At 41.1% G+C, this 17,215-nt stretch overlaps 1 long non-coding RNA gene across 1 annotated transcript; it reads right to left on the bottom strand.

Moving 5' to 3' along the window:
- Positions 1-295: 295 nt before the first annotated feature.
- On the bottom strand, positions 296-14,455 carry LOC115387307 (uncharacterized). Its single transcript, XR_003931359.1, has 3 exons — positions 14,445-14,455; positions 13,945-13,950; positions 296-510 (listed from the first exon to the last, which is right to left on the bottom strand). It is a non-coding gene; the product is annotated as an uncharacterized LOC115387307 (long non-coding RNA).
- Positions 14,456-17,215: the final 2,760 nt, after the last annotated feature.

Here is a 17,215-nt window from a genome sequence, read left to right as displayed (position 1 = left end):
TGTATGTTCATGAATGCAAATTGTAATGATTAGTCTCAGGAAATAAGGGGGAAGTGTTTCCCTAAATTGTCCTTGTCTTCTTTTCCTGAGTGTAAATTCAAGCCTAATGCAAATTTTTGATGGGTTTCTATGGAAATGACAAAAAAATCAAATTAATGTACATTTATTCTATAGTAATGTGACGACTGGAATTGGTTTATTATAGTTGATGGAGCCAATTTCCCGGTGCAGAAGAAGAGGACTTGACAAGGTGACGTAATTAGAGGAGCGCCGGTGAAATCTGAATTAAAACGGGCGATTATTTGCGGTCATGTGCGCGGGTCGCCTGTGTTTGCATCATGTTGTCATTGGTGTCATATTATTCATCCCTCCATATGGATCAGATGCTCCGCTGCTCTCTTTTAATTAACGTCTTCATTTGACGCAATTGACTGAACTCTTTATTTCCCACTAATTGTTTGACTTCGATTAACCCTTCCCACTTCAGCCATGTGAAAACCGTCTTGCTCGCTACATCCATTCATTAAAAACTGCAGTTTAAGAATCCAGTGGAACGCCAGCTGATCTTAAAAACATCCTGGATTTTACTTCCTGCTGTCAATTTACCTGAACTGATGATTGTAATTTTCTAATACTCACCCTTTAGTTGTAAATTAATCATAAATAATTCAGTAATCTAATACAATATAATAAAAACAGGTGAGAGCAGGAGAGACGTGAAGTGGGGCTGCTTTGTATGCAGCGTGAGTCAAGGTGAGGACCACATCGTCTGCAATCTGATAGCAGAGCTGACCTGAGGAAATTAATTTATCGGGAGATAATGAGGCTTTTTTTCTTTCTTCCATTTTCTGTTTTTGCTCTGACACTGATGTTTATGGGAGGATAAAGACGGGTATTTAACGGCCCCGTCTTTACTTCTCACTGGTGATTTCCATCCATGTGAAAAGAAGAATCCATGAGCCTGATGTGAATGTTTTATGTAAGCACCTTGTAAAGAGATATCCGGGTCGTCCTACTCAATATTTCAACCGCCTTAAGATTTTGGGATACGTGTAAAAGTGTAAATTTCCTTTCAATTCTTTTTTTCTTTTCCAATGTCGATGCTGTTGTTGAGTCTCCATTTGTTATTTTTTATATAAAAAAGAAAAGCATTTCAGCATCTTTCTGAGAGCTGTCAGGTTTCTAGTTCATTTAGCTATTTAGCGACCTGTTTTTTATACTGCATATTGTAGCACTTCTGTGTCTAATAAGAGTTTCAAGTGGTGAGAAAAACCTTTAGAGAGATCAACAGTTGTTGTTTAAGTGCATCAAAACAAACAAGAGCACAATAATGTGTTTGTTTTTGTTCTTTTTTTTTTTTTTTTGGTTTTCATTTCTTAATACTATGTTATCTGCTTTCAGACAAAGTACTGTGAAATAAAGTTAAGGGTGCACATACAGCATACACTCAGCATGTTTATTCAAGCTAAACCTGTCCTGGTAGGGCTTAAACAGGGCCTAAAAGATTCCTGAAACGACGTCTCATCAAAACGGACTTTTCTGGACTGCGGAGAGTTTCTAATCAGTTTACCAGTCTGATAAATTTACTCGTCTCCTTAAAACGTTTGCTGCTGTATATGGATATGCGCAATAATGAAGACAACAGTTTCATTAGGCTTTAATTCTATTAAAAAAAAGTGGAATTGGACAAATATTTGTTTGATTAAAACCTACAGTTTCACAATCTGAAAGTGAAGACTCGAGCTGCAGTTCAAAACCAACCAATTAATTACGGCATGCAGAAACAACAGCTGTTAACAATAACACTTTTTTATGTTTCTTTAGAAGTACAACATCAACTGGTGTTTGCTACTTGAGGAGATGTTCTGCTTTACTGGAATTTGTTAATACAAACGGATTGAATGCGTTCAATAATAACACATTCATTAGATCCAGGGGTTCGGGGGCAGGAAACATGTAAAACATGCAGAATAGTTCCCCTCCAGGACCCAGACTGGACAGCCTTGCTGCCTGCTTCAAAAAAGGAAAAACAAAACAAAAACATTTTCTTCATATTTATGGAAGACAGTAAAAATGTGCAAGAAAAACAGAGGAAGCACCAGAGTCTTAATATGGGGCTGAATTGATTTAAATCCACAACATCGCTGTAAATTTGCATATTATACATATTTTCCGGCGCCGTTGTCAGAACACGGAGCATGTGTGAAATCTGATCAGCGCTGATGATTACAGAGCTGACCGGGAGTCGTTACCAAGCCGCCGCACTGCAGCGAGATGATTATTTTATGAGCGCAATCACGTCAGAGAAAACAAAAACAATATGTAGGTTAATGACAACATCTGGGTTATGTGATCGGCTACACTGCTAATTAAAGTGAGTAATGACACTGGGAAGTGGAGCTGACGAAAAAACATCCACGTTGATTTGCTTCTTTTTTCCTTTTTTTCTTTTAAATAAACAGTGTTTTCAATGGACAGAGCAACCCCTAAGCCAAAAAAGTCTTCCTGTCCAATTTTTTTTCAGCATCATAACAAATCTTGAGCAGTCCTGCCTTCTCACTTCATCAATACACCAATGGATGCTGCAAATCGCCTTCTGATCTGATAAGTGCATCCAATCTATCAATCAAAGGTGCGGTGGAGGGACACATTGTGATCTGCTGCACACATTAAGAATGATAAAATGCAAATAAATTGCAAAATTCATCCTACTGTGCTGTGTTTCAGCGTGAGTTAACATGTGTGTTTACAGTTTGAATGGGATTAAAGCAGGGGCTTCAAACACACGGCCCACCAGAATCAACCTTGACCTTACTTATAGTAAAACTGACAAAACATACAATCTCTCTATAAACTCAGCCAGAATTTGAAAATGTCCTTTCATCTAACTTTTTCTTTTTGCTGCTTTGACTTTTTCTAAATCAAACTGAGCTTAAAAATAATATAAACAGTAAACTTAATGTACTTAACAACTGTCTTGCATTCTCTAAACTCAGATTTCTCCTCGGTCTTCCTCTGCAGTGAGTAATTGCACCAACAGATGGGGTTTTGCAATGTCATGTTTGTTTTTTTTGGGGGGGGATTTCCCTCAGCATCAGGAGTAACATTGTATTCTAATGCAGCGTTGGAGGAGAACACTTCCCTGCCATTTTAAATCAATCATATGAGACAAAGCGCGTTTCGCTCCTCCAATTTAATCAGCTCCGTTGGACTAAAAGTACTCTCATGTTCCAGGAGCTCTGCCATCTTCATGGCTGCGCAGTAGCTGGAACAGATGGCAAAAGGCTACAATGTGTAACAAAGAAAGAAGCAAGGCTTACTCAAGTCAAAATAAATCTTTTAAAGCAAAAGTCCAATATAAGGTGTAAATGAGTCATTTCCTGCAGGGGTTAGAAAAGAAAAAGTAATCAATCAGCATGTTAGGCGCTTCATGCAGAATATGCACATTACTCCATTGTTTTTTTTTCCCCTCTAAATAGCATCGAAGTTCAGCAAGTTGACTGCACAGACGTGCTGTGCATCAGACACCGAAAACTTAGTGTTTCCATTGCTGCTTCTTCAACACTGTTTTCTTGTTTCTCTTGCCTGGAGGTAAATAGAAGGTGCTTCTTTCCTTTTCCTGTTTGCTAACATCACAGAGGTTAACAATAAGGGTGGAATGAATTAAATCCCAATAACTCATTGTATTAGAGGAGCACTGCTGGCCAAAATCTTCAAGGTCGAGCTGCTTATTTGTTTCCGATGGGTCTTTGATTAGAATTTAAATTGCGATCATGAAAGCAGTGATAGAGCAGTGGAAGATTATTGGTTCTTCCTCTCTTTTGCGAGTTCCAACTCTGTGCAGGTCAAGTTTTCTAATCTAAACAATTAGAGACAACAAGTAGTGTCACTTTTAATTGATGTCAAAACTACTGTTGCGCAACTCGACACCTGTCCACGCTGAATCAAGAACATGGTGATTAGTCAGTGTCGAAGTCTTAATTTGCTCCTCTCCACTGTATAATCTATTCAGTGTTTACTATTCATGGAGTAAGTGAAGAGAGGGAGCGATCCGAGAGACAGTCACATTCTTCAGATGAACGGGAAGCGACACGTGAGGCTGCGCTAGCTGAATGCTAACATCAGCACGTCAACATACCTCTCAGTGTCTCATGTTAATGTTTGCTAATTGTTAGTAAATACAGGTCATTCGTGAGACATTTCAGCTGAGACTACAGTGGGTACATCGACTGACCGATGATCGGATCGATAGATCTGCAGGGGAATATCCCAGAAATGCACTGCTGGCATGACTAAAGAAATGGATGGGCCATTTTGAAGAAGGGAAGGTTTGCAACAAGCACAAAACTTTCTTTACAGAAGACTAAAGCAGAAACAGGACTCACCGTGTGGTGACACTGCTTTGATGTCGGTTATGAAGCTTTGACTGGTCTGCCCATAATAATTATCCATTAACTTTTTTTTCTGCAATCCTAATCTACAACTCGGATGATAAAAAATGCATCTCATGAAGCAGAATATATGCCAAGAACCAGTAAATCCAGAGTCCACACAGGAACCTTGAAGACCAGTCGCACACACAATGAACTGTTTCTCAGTCCTTCTCCAGCAGAGGCCACATCAGAAACATCTTTCTCTTAGTTCATTCAAAGACACTGACCTCTGCTCTGCGCGCCAACATCCTGCAGCCATATCAATGTCAGTGCTGCATTTTATATGAAAACTGGAGCCTCGGAGTGGCAAATAACAGTGAAGCTGCTTCAAGAAAATGCGACTTTTTGAAAGCGGCTTCCAATGTTCCAAACTTTTAAAAAAATTCCAGTCTCTTGGAATCTCTCTCTCTCTGCCACGCAGGTCGTGAACCTATGAAGCAATCGGTTCTTTTGTGTGTTCAGTCCTCCATCAAGCCGTCTTTTGCACGAGTCCGCAGAAGCTTGTTCAGATTCACTGAAACATTCTGATGGGTCAAGATTCTGAATCGTTGATTTCTACAAGCTTCGAATCAGAGTCAGAATTCCATGTGTAATAAATCTCCAGTAAATGAAACTTTCCAGTCTGATTCGACAGAGGTAAGAATGAAATTTACTTCAATAAATTTCAAGGGTAATTGAGGATGATTCATGAATGAACAGAACTGCCGGCTCCTCATTAAATAACTTATCAATTTTTAATTCTGAAGGGAATAATTAACCACTGACTGGTTTCTGACGCGGCGCAGACTGATCTGAGAGCAACAGAATCCATCACAGGGAACGAGGACGCAGCGCACTGCTCACAGAACCGGGGATTTACCCGAGGGTTTATGTTGATCCCGAACAAACAAATATTTCAGGGGACACAGCATAGCGGCTGGATAATAACGGGGAATAAAGGTCTACCTAATCCCCAAACACATTTGTTTACGATGTTTGGGGTTTTCTCTCCTGGAAGAGCAACATTGTGAAAACACAAAACATCATGCCCGTAGCTTAGGAGACATCGCGAAGCGTAAACCACAGAAATGGGGAGAAAGAAAAAAAAAACAGCACTAAATCTGTCCGCTGTGCTCATGAGCGTCCTCCCTTTTTCTTCAACAGAGGAGACCCTCCATCCCTGGACATGGCAGAGTGCATTAATCAGCTGTCAGCAGAGCTCTGTGGCTCCGACTTTAAAGTATTTGAAGAGGAGGAAACGGCAAAGTTCCACAGCTTGTCAGATTCAATGTCTAATTGGATATGGATGATCAGCTAAGAAGAACAGAGGCATCTACAGTGGCTCCGAGATGAGATCTGCACAAAGATCAAAGATCAAATAGCTGGCATAATTAACAGATTGAGCTGGTGTAAAGCTGCATTGGAGGCTGATGAAATGAACTAATGGCATTTCCAGGCAGGACCAGCATGGCCTCTGGAAAAAAAAAAAGAAAAAAAAAAAGAAAAAAGAGTTTTGAAAATACAGATTGAAATAGGGATATTAATTTTTTACAAATCTGCATGTAGCAGCGGCTGCTTAACCAGTCTAGGAACATATGGCAACGGAGGGGAAGGCTTACTGGCATTCCCTGTTTATTTTTCTAAATTATGATTTTACAACATTATTGGTAATTATCACATATGTACATGTCAGAAACATGACGGGGTCTCTCATCATGTTTAAACTCTCTCGTGAACCTGCAGTTCCCAACAGCCCCGTTTACACGATTCAAGTGAAAATGCATCATTTTTGCATTTTTTTTTTTTTTTTTGTTTCAGAAAACTTTTGCATTGGGACAATCTGAAGCTACTTTTATTCAGAATTTTCCAGATTACACATGACAAATTAAGTTTTGCTTCCCTGAAATGCTTTTGCAGGAATAGACGTGGTTTGGAACAACGGATAAAAATGACTGAACATCAGACGTCTTATTCAAGCTCTCACTCACAGAGAGAAAAGCCACGGTTTGATCTTGCTGTGTAAATTCTGTTATCTCTGCTCCTGGTTCTCTGCTTTCCTAAAACACATGCACGCCAGGCCAACTGCTGACTGTAAATTGATCGTGTGAAAGCAAATGTCTACGATTGTCTGCCTCTCTGTGACAGAGCGGCGACCCGTCCAGGGTGCACGCTGCCTTTCATACCAGGTAAGCCGTAATTGATTCACTCCCTCCACCTCCACAACCTAAAGGTGCTTTAAGGCGCTTAGAAGATGAACGGTTATGGGAATTTTTACCTTTGTACAGAACACTGCAGATTCCTCACATCCATCCTACAGAGGACAAACAAAATGGACTTTATGGTACTACTTTTGAGACATTTTCCTTTTTTTTTGTGTGTGTCCATTTAGCAAAGACTTTTCCAGCAGCCAAACCTGCAGCTGACCTAACATCAGGAGTTACAGTCCCACGTATCAGCAGTAACAATCTCCTAATGGAAAGTGTGTGTTTCTGTGTATATCACAGTGAATTACAGGAGGCTCTTTTCTTGGAATGGAGTCGACGTGCAGTGTGGTCGAGGATGTGAGCGCCGCCACCGCCGCCGCCGCCGCCGCTCCCCCAGCAGCATTTTCGCATGCAGCCCCGGTGACTGATACACTCACCGCTGTGGCTTGTTGCCCAAGAAAGAACATTATGAATGGATCCATCATGTTTTTTTGACCAAAGGGTGTAGAAACCTTGTGATCTATGACCACCTTCATGTTGATGGGCTGAAACTCTTCACTCTTGTTAAAGGAGATTTATGCTGATGGATGGCTGCGGAGCCGAGGAAACCCGAGACCCCGCTCATTAATACACAGCGCAGCAGCTGGAGACGAAAGCGCCGGTGATCGGCGAGCAGAACAAGTGAATGATCCTTCAAATGAGCGCTGTGCGGAGGCAGGTCACGGGGACCAGTAGTCAACATTACTGGCAGCGAGGAGAGGAGGAACTGCTGAGCGTACTACCGCAGGAGCAGGAGAGACCGAAAGGCTCATTATGACATGAAAGTGAGAGCAAATCAAAGAGTCTTCACACACTAGAAAATATAAGACGTGTGCCCACACAGGTCACATGACTTTTGTTCCCAGAACTTTTGCTTCTGGCGATAATGAGCCAGCCTGTCTCTTCCCCACATCTTTGGTCCTCCCTTTTTTTTTTTTTTTCCTTCTTCTTCTTCTTGTGCCAAACAAAGACGCCTCTGATCACAGCGGAGTACAAATGGGAGGAGGGTGTGAAAAAGAAAAATCAATGGTTTCATTCTTGTGGGGGATAAAATGCTTTTAGGCTTTAATTATTTCCCCCTCATAGCTTCATGAATTTGCTTACGACAAAACTGAGAGCTGAGGATACGCTTGAACTCGCTTGATAGGCTGGATCAGAATATCCTGTTACTTAGACTGAATTTATCTGTGTTCAAGTGACCAACAGAATTCCAATCAATTTTCTTCATAAGCAGCCTCCAACTTCAATTACAATATAGAATGATTATTAATTATTTACAATATCAGAACATAAGAAGCCAGTGGGAAGAGTTAAGATGTGTATTACATGAAATATATCAAACATGTATGGAATGGGAAGATAAATATAACCTAACCATTTAAACATGCAGCTGAATGGAATTGAAGAGAATACAGTGCTGCATGTGTGCAGTCTGCATGTTCTCTCCGTGCAGGCTTTTTCTACAATCCAAGGACAACGTGTGTTTCCGGTATAGGCTTGTGTATAATGTTAGCTGCAACAGGGGGGAAATTTGCCAACAGCAAAAATGACAATCGAGGCTGCAAGTCAAATTGAGGTTTGAATTTGCTGCTATGAAGAATATACATAGCATGTAAATGAATAGATTTGATTGATTACATTGGTATCATTACCATTGCTCTTAGACGCTATTTACATAACGTTTTCAGGTGAACTCTCTAATCTTTTGTTGCATTTTTGTCCACTTGGAGCCACTGAAAGTGTAACTTTTTCAAACTGAATCCTAAGGTGGAACTTCTAAAAACACTCAATTTCTGTCTCGGATCATGTTCTCTCTGTATTTCACACCTTTTATCATTTCCAGGAAGGATCCATCATTAGCATCGCCTCTTGCTTCCACATCTGTCCTTCGCAGGACTCTCAGCTCGTCACGCTGAAGCTCTTTTGTTTTGCACTAAACTTCAAAAAGGCTGACAAAGGCCCCCTCGCAAGGAGCTCCATGCAACATGCTTCCTGTTCAATCTGGTTTGTTGCAGCTAACTTTCTCCCATCACACGAGCCATTTCAGCCCATTTCTGGGGCGCCATCAGGCCACAATCACAGGTCAGAGTGTGCCGATCTGGCCTGATGTTTTCTTTTCGCCCTCCTTCTTCGTCCCCCGGTCGAACAATAATGGCGTGGAGGTGTGGGTGGCCACTAACAACCCTCTTCAGCTCCATCTCTCTCCACAGCTCCAGACTGCTTCGCATTCGTATGTCACATGAGAAAGAAAAAAAAAAAAAAGACAAAACAGAGGTGCTTCTCTAGTTTTCGACAGTTTTTTAAATGAAAGTACGAGACATGGTCCACCTACACACGTGGACTGGCAGGTTCCCCGGTCTGAACGCAACAGATGGAGCTTGATAGAGATCCATCTGATCCCTCCCATCAGGAGTGAGGGCGAATCGACACCTTCGGCAGATCAGGGATGAGTGGAGCCGCTGCAGTTAACTCATAACTCATTTAGATGATCATTAAGAAGTAATCACGAAACAACTCAATTAATCGTCATTTACACACGGACATGCCGAACACTCGGCGCTCCCAGCTCTTTAAATATGCATATTTTAAGCTTTTCTTTGCAAGTGCTGCAAAGATGAGCAAAAACCTATTTTACATTAATAACAAAAGAAAACTCTTCCTTTTTTGGGGGGGGGCCTGGTTTATTACACAGAAAATGATATAAAGTGCCCAAAGATTGTGATGCAGCTCCGTCTCAGGCTTTATTGACGGAGTGAATCATTTTGCCCGAGGACAGAGTTTGCTGAGCGGTAGTTTAGATGCATTTTCATCCTCGCCGTGTTTTGTGGGATGATGTCCCGCTGCTGCCGCCGCCGCCGCCGCCTTTCGTCTGTGTGTCACTACAGCATCTCGAGTAATGATGCCACAATGTGAGATTTTCGTTCTGTCACACTTTGTTGGTGCTTTTGTTCCCAGCTGGGAATTTACCACGGCGATGTCCTCAGTGTGACGTCTTTTAATCTCAAAGCACTGCAATCACTACTTTTTCTTTTTCTTTGTTTTTTGTTTTTTTTTTTTGCCGCCTCCTCTCAGCTTTTTTTTTTTTCCTCTTTCTCTCTCTTTCCCTCCTCTCTCTCTCTCTCAGAGCACACGCTTCTGATTGCTGAGGCACTTACTTCCTGGATGAGGCTGCGACGCATGCTACATTCATCTAATCTGTTCCACAATCATAAAGTCACTGGAAGCCGTCTCTGATTGCTCTTGATAGTGACACGATTCCTGAAAACACGCCGAAGCCGAAATTATTCACCGAGATAAAGACACGACTGCCAATCCCTTCACGTCCAACATTCATTCACTCAGTGGAAAAAAAAAAAAACAAAAACAACTAAATATTTATGGTACAAATTTATTTCCGGTGCTTTTTAAGAAATGGTTTGAAAACAGAGTCGGTGTTGACATGTTGCATAACTCAGTCAGTACATAGAAATTCAACTTTTAACTGTTTAAGCTGCACTGAATACTTTCTTCTTCTTTTTTTTTTTTTTAGAACTCAGGAAATGACTTTGTGGTGCAGAAAAGAATCCAATTAGGCAGAACCGTCATGACTTCAAATGGTTAAGATTACAGTCCATTAAGGAACCACAATTCCCATGACAGGCAAAAGACTTTTTTTTTTATTTCCCTGAATACTTGGCACTTCTCCTCCGTCTTTTTGTACGAAACAATTCTTTATTATGCCAATTGTGACTGGTAACGGTACAGAAGAGGCAGGAAGCTCTCAGTGTGGAGGCCGCCGCTGAGACGACGCTTCTTCCCCCCCCCCTGCCTCTGTTTTTAACACGTGAATCCGGATGTTAATGTGTGACGACAACGAGTTCCGAATTATTAGGAGATAAAGGAAGAGATGATGAGCGTGAATAGAACATCTGCACAGAGGCAAAGTGAAGGAGACACGCTCTTTGCACCAGGCGTGATGCAGCAAACGGCGCCGAGTCAATGGCGCCACTTTCGGGTCAAAATTAGGGAGTCTAGAATGACTTGATTGGTGTGCGTCTATCTCCAGGATGCCTTATTTATATTTCTAGAGGACTCAATGGAAAAGTAATGAGTGGAGGATGGAAGTACTATACAGTATATAAACTATTTTTTGAGGACTGAATCTATCTTTAATGCTGGTTTATCCAATTCAAGGTTGCAGGCAGGAGCGTCTCCCAAATAACAATGGGTGAAGGAAAGGTTGCATTACAGGTCAAACAAATCAACACACACACACACGCAAGCAAGTTAGGCTCCATTTACATGATGTTTCAAATAAAAACGTGTCATTTTTGTGTTTCTTCAGCATGTTTATAATAATTGTGCTTCTCCACAGATCATTTTCACTCCTCGCAGAAGTGACTCCTGATTTGAAGATTAGCATGTGGCAAACGTATCCTCACTGGTTCTCTGTCAGCAGCAACATGCACAGTCACATGTGTTCTCCCACGGTGATCGCTTTAAAAGCGTTGCTAGTTAATTATTCACTCGTTCATAATATTTTCTGCACCTATGTTACCCAGCCTTGTGGGAGTCGTCCGCATTCAACCTGCCAATCAATCCGTCCTTTCCCAGCGGGCAGAAACCCAGAAATCCTGACTTAGCGCTTTGGCTTTTACAAAAGAAACAACTGGAATATTATCATTTCACATGGCAAGCATTAGTCTCTGAATGGCTCCATCACAGGAATAAAGGCTTCGCTTTGTCACAGCATCAGAATCTGCTTTTCAAGGATAATGTGCTTAAAAAAAAAAAAAGAGGGGGAAAAAGGAGAGTGACAATTTGGACTGAGCCTCCTCTGCATTCTTCTTCACAACAACACTCATGCTGAATAGAAAATGAGATGCATCAGACCAGGGAATGGCGTGTTAGTATGCGCTGTGACTGAAATTAAGCTTTGTTCTTCAATTTACATCCCAGGCATGCGCCGATATGTGAATTCCTACGGCTCTTGTAGGTGGTTGTGAATAAATTCATTACTCCTAGTAGAAGTGTTCTGTTTTGAATAAGAAAGGGTCAGAGTTTCAATCTACTAATGATGCTGAAAAAAAAAAAAAACATCTTTCAGAAAAAAACTTGTCGCGACAAAAGTGTAATTATCTAAAGGCCTTCCAGGTCTCTGTGAATCAATACGTAACAGAACGGATGCCAAGGTTTACAGTGAGGCTATTTTGTGTCTCGGTATGAATCAGGACTCTTTTCTTTTTATGTTCTCTGAAGCCTCGGATTTCCACCCACAGTCCAAAAACCTGGAGGTCAGGTTAAGGAAACTCTAAATTGCTTGTGGGTGTGAATGTGGGTGTGAAGGTGTTCGTCTCCCTGGATGTATTAACCCTGTCATGTTCCGGTGACCTGAGCGGCAGTCGACACCCCGCCTCCCCCTGAGTGACCACAGCCTGACGCCAGGAGCCGTTTAAACTTCAGATCAATGCTTCAGAGGGTTTTAAACTGATATTCTCTTTTCCAAATAAGTCTGTCTGGTGAGCACGTTCATCCATCTTCTATGAAGATTAATCCTGTGCAGGTCGCTGGAGGCGATCCCAGTTTAGTGTGGACAAATGCAGGATACACCCTGGACACGTCTCCAGTCCATCACACACACTCACATCCTACACTGAAAGGCAATTTAAGGTCACCGGCCAACCTCACATGCACGTTTTTGGACTGTGGAATAACATGCAAACTCCATACAGAAAGGCTTGGCTGATATTTGAACCTTCACCTTTTCACTGTGAGGCAAGAGAGCTGACCAAAAATGATATTATAACTTCAGTAATCATTAAACTATACAGGAAATTGTCGATCCAAAAATGAGTCTACTGTGAGTTCAAATGTTTCGTCAGAGCAACACTGCAATGACCAAAAGTCAAGGATACGTGACTTTTCAGGTAACATGTTGATTTTTCAGTAAATCTGCTTCTTTTTTAAGTAATTAGCAGCAATAACTGATACAGCACACTTATTCTGAGTTAATTGCACAACTCTCAATAAAATATATAATTATAAGAATAATAGCTCTGTATATTATAGATTCATCACAAACTACGGTTCTGAAAGCTCAAACAGACAGAACATAAAATGAGAAAGGAAACGAGAAATTTCAGCAAATGAAATTAATCCATTTCATTAACAACAAAAGCTGAGCTATCAAAGTAACATGAGCCTTAAGAACAGATACTACAAAGCACCGCAGGCTAATCACCTCCACAATACACTGTAGGGATGCAGAAAAAGAAGGTAAAACAATCCTCAAGTGCATTTACTTTTCAAACATCAAAACTCCCAAATATTTAATATTTTGAAAAAATTGATTTTTATTTTAAGAATTTAAACTAACTAAACTTACATTATGTACGATCAACCTAAAAAAAAAACCCAAACAAACACACACACACTGCACTGGCAGGATGAATGTGTGTAAATAAAGTCCAAGGCCAAATATAAAAGCAACACTTGTTGAATTCCTGAAGAGTGTAAAGCTATCTAAATAGTTTCACTGTCATTCCTGGAAGCTCGGTTCTTGGCGTTTCAGCACAAAGTTCACTTCAGATAAACGACGTAGAGCCGTTTGTTTGTCAGTGAATACCTGAGCTGATTCATGTCGAAGCCATGCAGTAATATCACTGTATTGTCTGGCAGCCGCGGGCTACACGTCTCCTGGCGCTACCTGATGCTAACAAACAAGTCACTCATCAAAAGATTCCATAAACATCTGCAGCGCGGCGTTATTGAATCACTGCTTCAGCGCCTTTTTCATTAAAGACGTTTTAACACGTCGCAGCAGAAAAAGCAGAGGTGTAAATAACAAAGGTAATGAAGGCTGAACTCCAGTTTCAGGGTCCCGGCGTCGTGCGCTCCGACTCGTCAGATCAATCGTTCCATGAGCGCGACACTTTTCAGATTTTGGACACTGAATCATCTCTCACACCATCATCATCAGCATCATCATCACCACTGACACGTCAAATGTGGCGTTATGGTCGCTTTTTTGCATCGATAAAACGCATTGTACTGGATCGTGGGGTGAGAGAATCGCAAGAACTGCACATCGACCAACAACAGAAAAATGTTCCTCGAATGACTAAATGTTTTTGTGGCAGTTTGTTCCAATATTGCATTTTCAGCTCCAGTCAGTGAATAGTCCTCAGGCTGTGACTGCTCATAATTCACACTGCCATAAAAAATTGGGAGCTCTGAAAATATGCCTTCCGTGCCACTTCACACAGGATCCAAAAACATTTTTCAGGGCCCCATTTCAGAGCAGCTCAAACGTTTTACTGCGGCACATTCAGGAAGCTGGAGTGTTCTTCTGTGCAGGAGAAGGTTTTCTCACCACATTTTTTTTTTCTCTTGGTCACTCTGACGTTTACACGACAGTGTTTCAAATGAGAACGCCATGGAAATGGACATTGTTTCATTAGAAACATTGCCATGTAAACAGAGCTTGAGTGAATAAAGAGAGTCTGGAGCTCATGAACGATACGGATCAGCTGAGATTCAGGAGTTCAGGTAATACTCACACAAATGAGAATACTGCAAACGACAAAAAAATAGACAACAGATAAGATTCCATCCATCATTTTCACTTCTCAGATCAATTTGGATACTGTGTGGGCTTTGATTTTCTCCCAACACCGCTAATAATCCAACGAGAAGAGTCCGTTCAAGATGCATTCAATGTAAATGAGATGAAGTGATTAATTCATTCGTCATGGCAAAGTTAATTTCAGGTTTAATAAGTGACTAATCTCTCACGTCATTTATCAAGCACAAATGGTATAGTAGTTCTATTGTGTAATGAGTCAGTGCTTCTGTAATAAATATCATTTTCAAGTGGGAAGCTTTAAGTAACAGATTGCTCAAAATGGGTTTAGACTGGAATTAACTGATAAAATCAGCCGTGACGAGAGCTGGCAGTTACAGTCCTATGGTACTGCAATTTTGATTTTCATCATGAAGTAACGCATTCCTCCGACTGCCGACACAAAATCATGAGCAGCCAATTATGATACTGAAAATACAGTAACTGATGTTTGTGTAGGTTTGTTATCAACGAACAGTTAATGAGCAGTCATGCTGCTGTCTCTCTGCTCCCTGACGGTGCTGTTAGCTTTAGCATTAGATAGCGGAAGACTTTCTCCTCAGTGAAAGATGTATTTAGCAGAACTGATGAACTGATACCAGTACTGGATCACATGCTTCAAGGAGTACTCGTACAAATTAAGCTTTATATTCAGTTTTTTTTTTTTTCAAGACATAGTACGATTTGACAGCAGCAGTGAAATCTCAAAGCAGCTCATCTTAAAGCCTCTACTTTTTTTTTTTATTTATTGATTCCCTTAGGAAATATTTCCTCTGTATTTAATCCATCCTATTTATACTTAACCTTAAGTACACACACTGCAGCGCTGAAGCCCCCCTACTCCACGTGTCTGGGAGCGACTGATGAATCCACATCATCCCGTCAGGAGTGGGATTCAAACCAACAGTCAGTGACAAGCTTCGTTCTTTCACCGTAATTGTTCATTGTTCCGTCCTTCACGAGGCGTATTCTCTGTCTCAAGTATTCTTTTAGTCAAAACTGTACCCCAGACAGCTTTATTCCAATTGGCCCCATTTACACAACATTCCAAGAGAAAATGGTTTGTTTTTGTGTTGTTCGATGTGTTGTCTTTGCATTAACATTGTAACATTTTGAGAACAATGTTCGTTCACACAAAAATGGTGGAAACGCTCAACGCAATGTAGTGTGTTAAGGTCAAGACAAGTAAAGTATGAATACTTTTAAACATTTTTTTTTTTTAAATCTGTCTGCATCTATCAGAAACAGCCATGGGAATCACTGAATATAGATCAGGAGTTTTTCTGCTTTAGAAGAAGGCGACAAAAATCATCATTAAAATATCAAAAATATGATCAGAAATGCAAAAGCTCAAACACTCTCCAGCCACTTGCCCTGCATTAACACATCTGACTGCATGATTAGATGAACATGCAATAATTCTTCCTGCTGTTTAAGTAGAAACTTCCAAAGTGAGAAACGAACGAAGACTGTCCTTGCTTATTCCTGTTTTCCTCACCCGAACACTCGCAAACAGCTGACATATGCTTATTAGCAAAGCAAAAGAAGAGGGTGAATCCATTGTCAGTAGTCATTAAAGTCAAAGCCGCTCCGTTTCCCCCAGAGAGTGCCTCACAAACGCCGCAACATCATAAAACACACTTGTTCTTCCACTCGTGTGCTTCAACATGAATTGAGGTACTACTTTAAGTGGATGTTTGCTAATGTGCACAATGTTTTAACCTTGAAGTTGTCAAAAAAAAAAAAGCCTCCTTGATGTGTTCTTTTCCCTCTCCAAATGATTAATTTTAGCAACATGGTGCTGGAAAACACTGATAAAATGTGTGAACAGATTTTTAAGTACCTTAAGTTTTAAAGCCTGTATGTAGATGCACAGACTGCATTAGCACCTGGTCATTCGTCTTCATCTATCATTTGGTATTCAGGAAAACAGAACAACTCCAAAAGCCCCTCAAACACACACTGACAGTCTGTGACAGAGCCGCCGAAGACAAACACCTCACTCTAACATCTGCGGACATGAGGAGGAATTAGGGTCTGTGTCTCCAGCTCCAAAACTTCATTCCTTCACTTTGTTGAACTCGCTTCCGTTCGACATAGTTGGGCATCGCATTTATAACATTTCAAAGCTGTTTACAGTAATTACAGGGAATAATTAGCGAGGGGAATTGTGCCCGGTTCCCACTCTGACAAGGGATATCACGTCGAGTCTAAAACCATTAATAGGAGCTACAGATCAAGCGCCGCGCAGCATTTTAACAAGATGCACCACAAAGTGCAACGTGACTTCAATAACGTGAGCGGACACATCCAAGCGCAGCCCCGGTCAGCACGCTGGTAGAGCTAATTAACGACAACAACGCGGAGCGCCGGGACCTCTTGCTAATATGATACGCAGTTATTGACTAAATCCTTCTTATTAATGTCGGCTGTCTCCAAAACAGAACCATGTAAAACCAATTTGCCATTAATTCATTGTTGGGGTTAGCGTATCAGTCACTAAGGAGCTTTGACTCTGACAGCTTACTCGTCTCTGTCTGTCAGCTCTCTCAACACAATAGTTCAATGTTTTGGCTCCTGGCAACGGTCCTTCGAGTGTAGGTGGACTACGACGAGAAATGTGTCGGTTATATAATGCTCCCCCAAATGTTTCTGTCTGCATTTCATGGCAGGTTTTCCTGTGTGTGTTATATCTGTTTACACACGTCGTAGGGATTTGTGAGGACAGAAAGTAGGGAGAATGATGGGAAAATAAGATCTTGAGAGACATGTCTGCTAGTGGTTAGCACTCTCATCTCACAGCAACTTTGGAGTTTGCATGATCTTCACATGTTTGCATGCAGGCAAAAGAGTTTAAAAGTAATCTGAGTAGCTCCAATCCACCAGAATTGCATAAAAACTGATGGGGGCTTCACAATGAAGTTTCCATGTTCTCCCCGTGTGTGTGGGGTTTTCGTCCC

This window comes from Salarias fasciatus, chromosome 4 (genome assembly GCF_902148845.1).
Source record: "Salarias fasciatus chromosome 4, fSalaFa1.1, whole genome shotgun sequence".
Taxonomy (NCBI): Eukaryota; Metazoa; Chordata; class Actinopteri; order Blenniiformes; family Blenniidae; genus Salarias; species Salarias fasciatus.
This window is presented reverse-complemented; position numbering and strand designations above follow the sequence as displayed.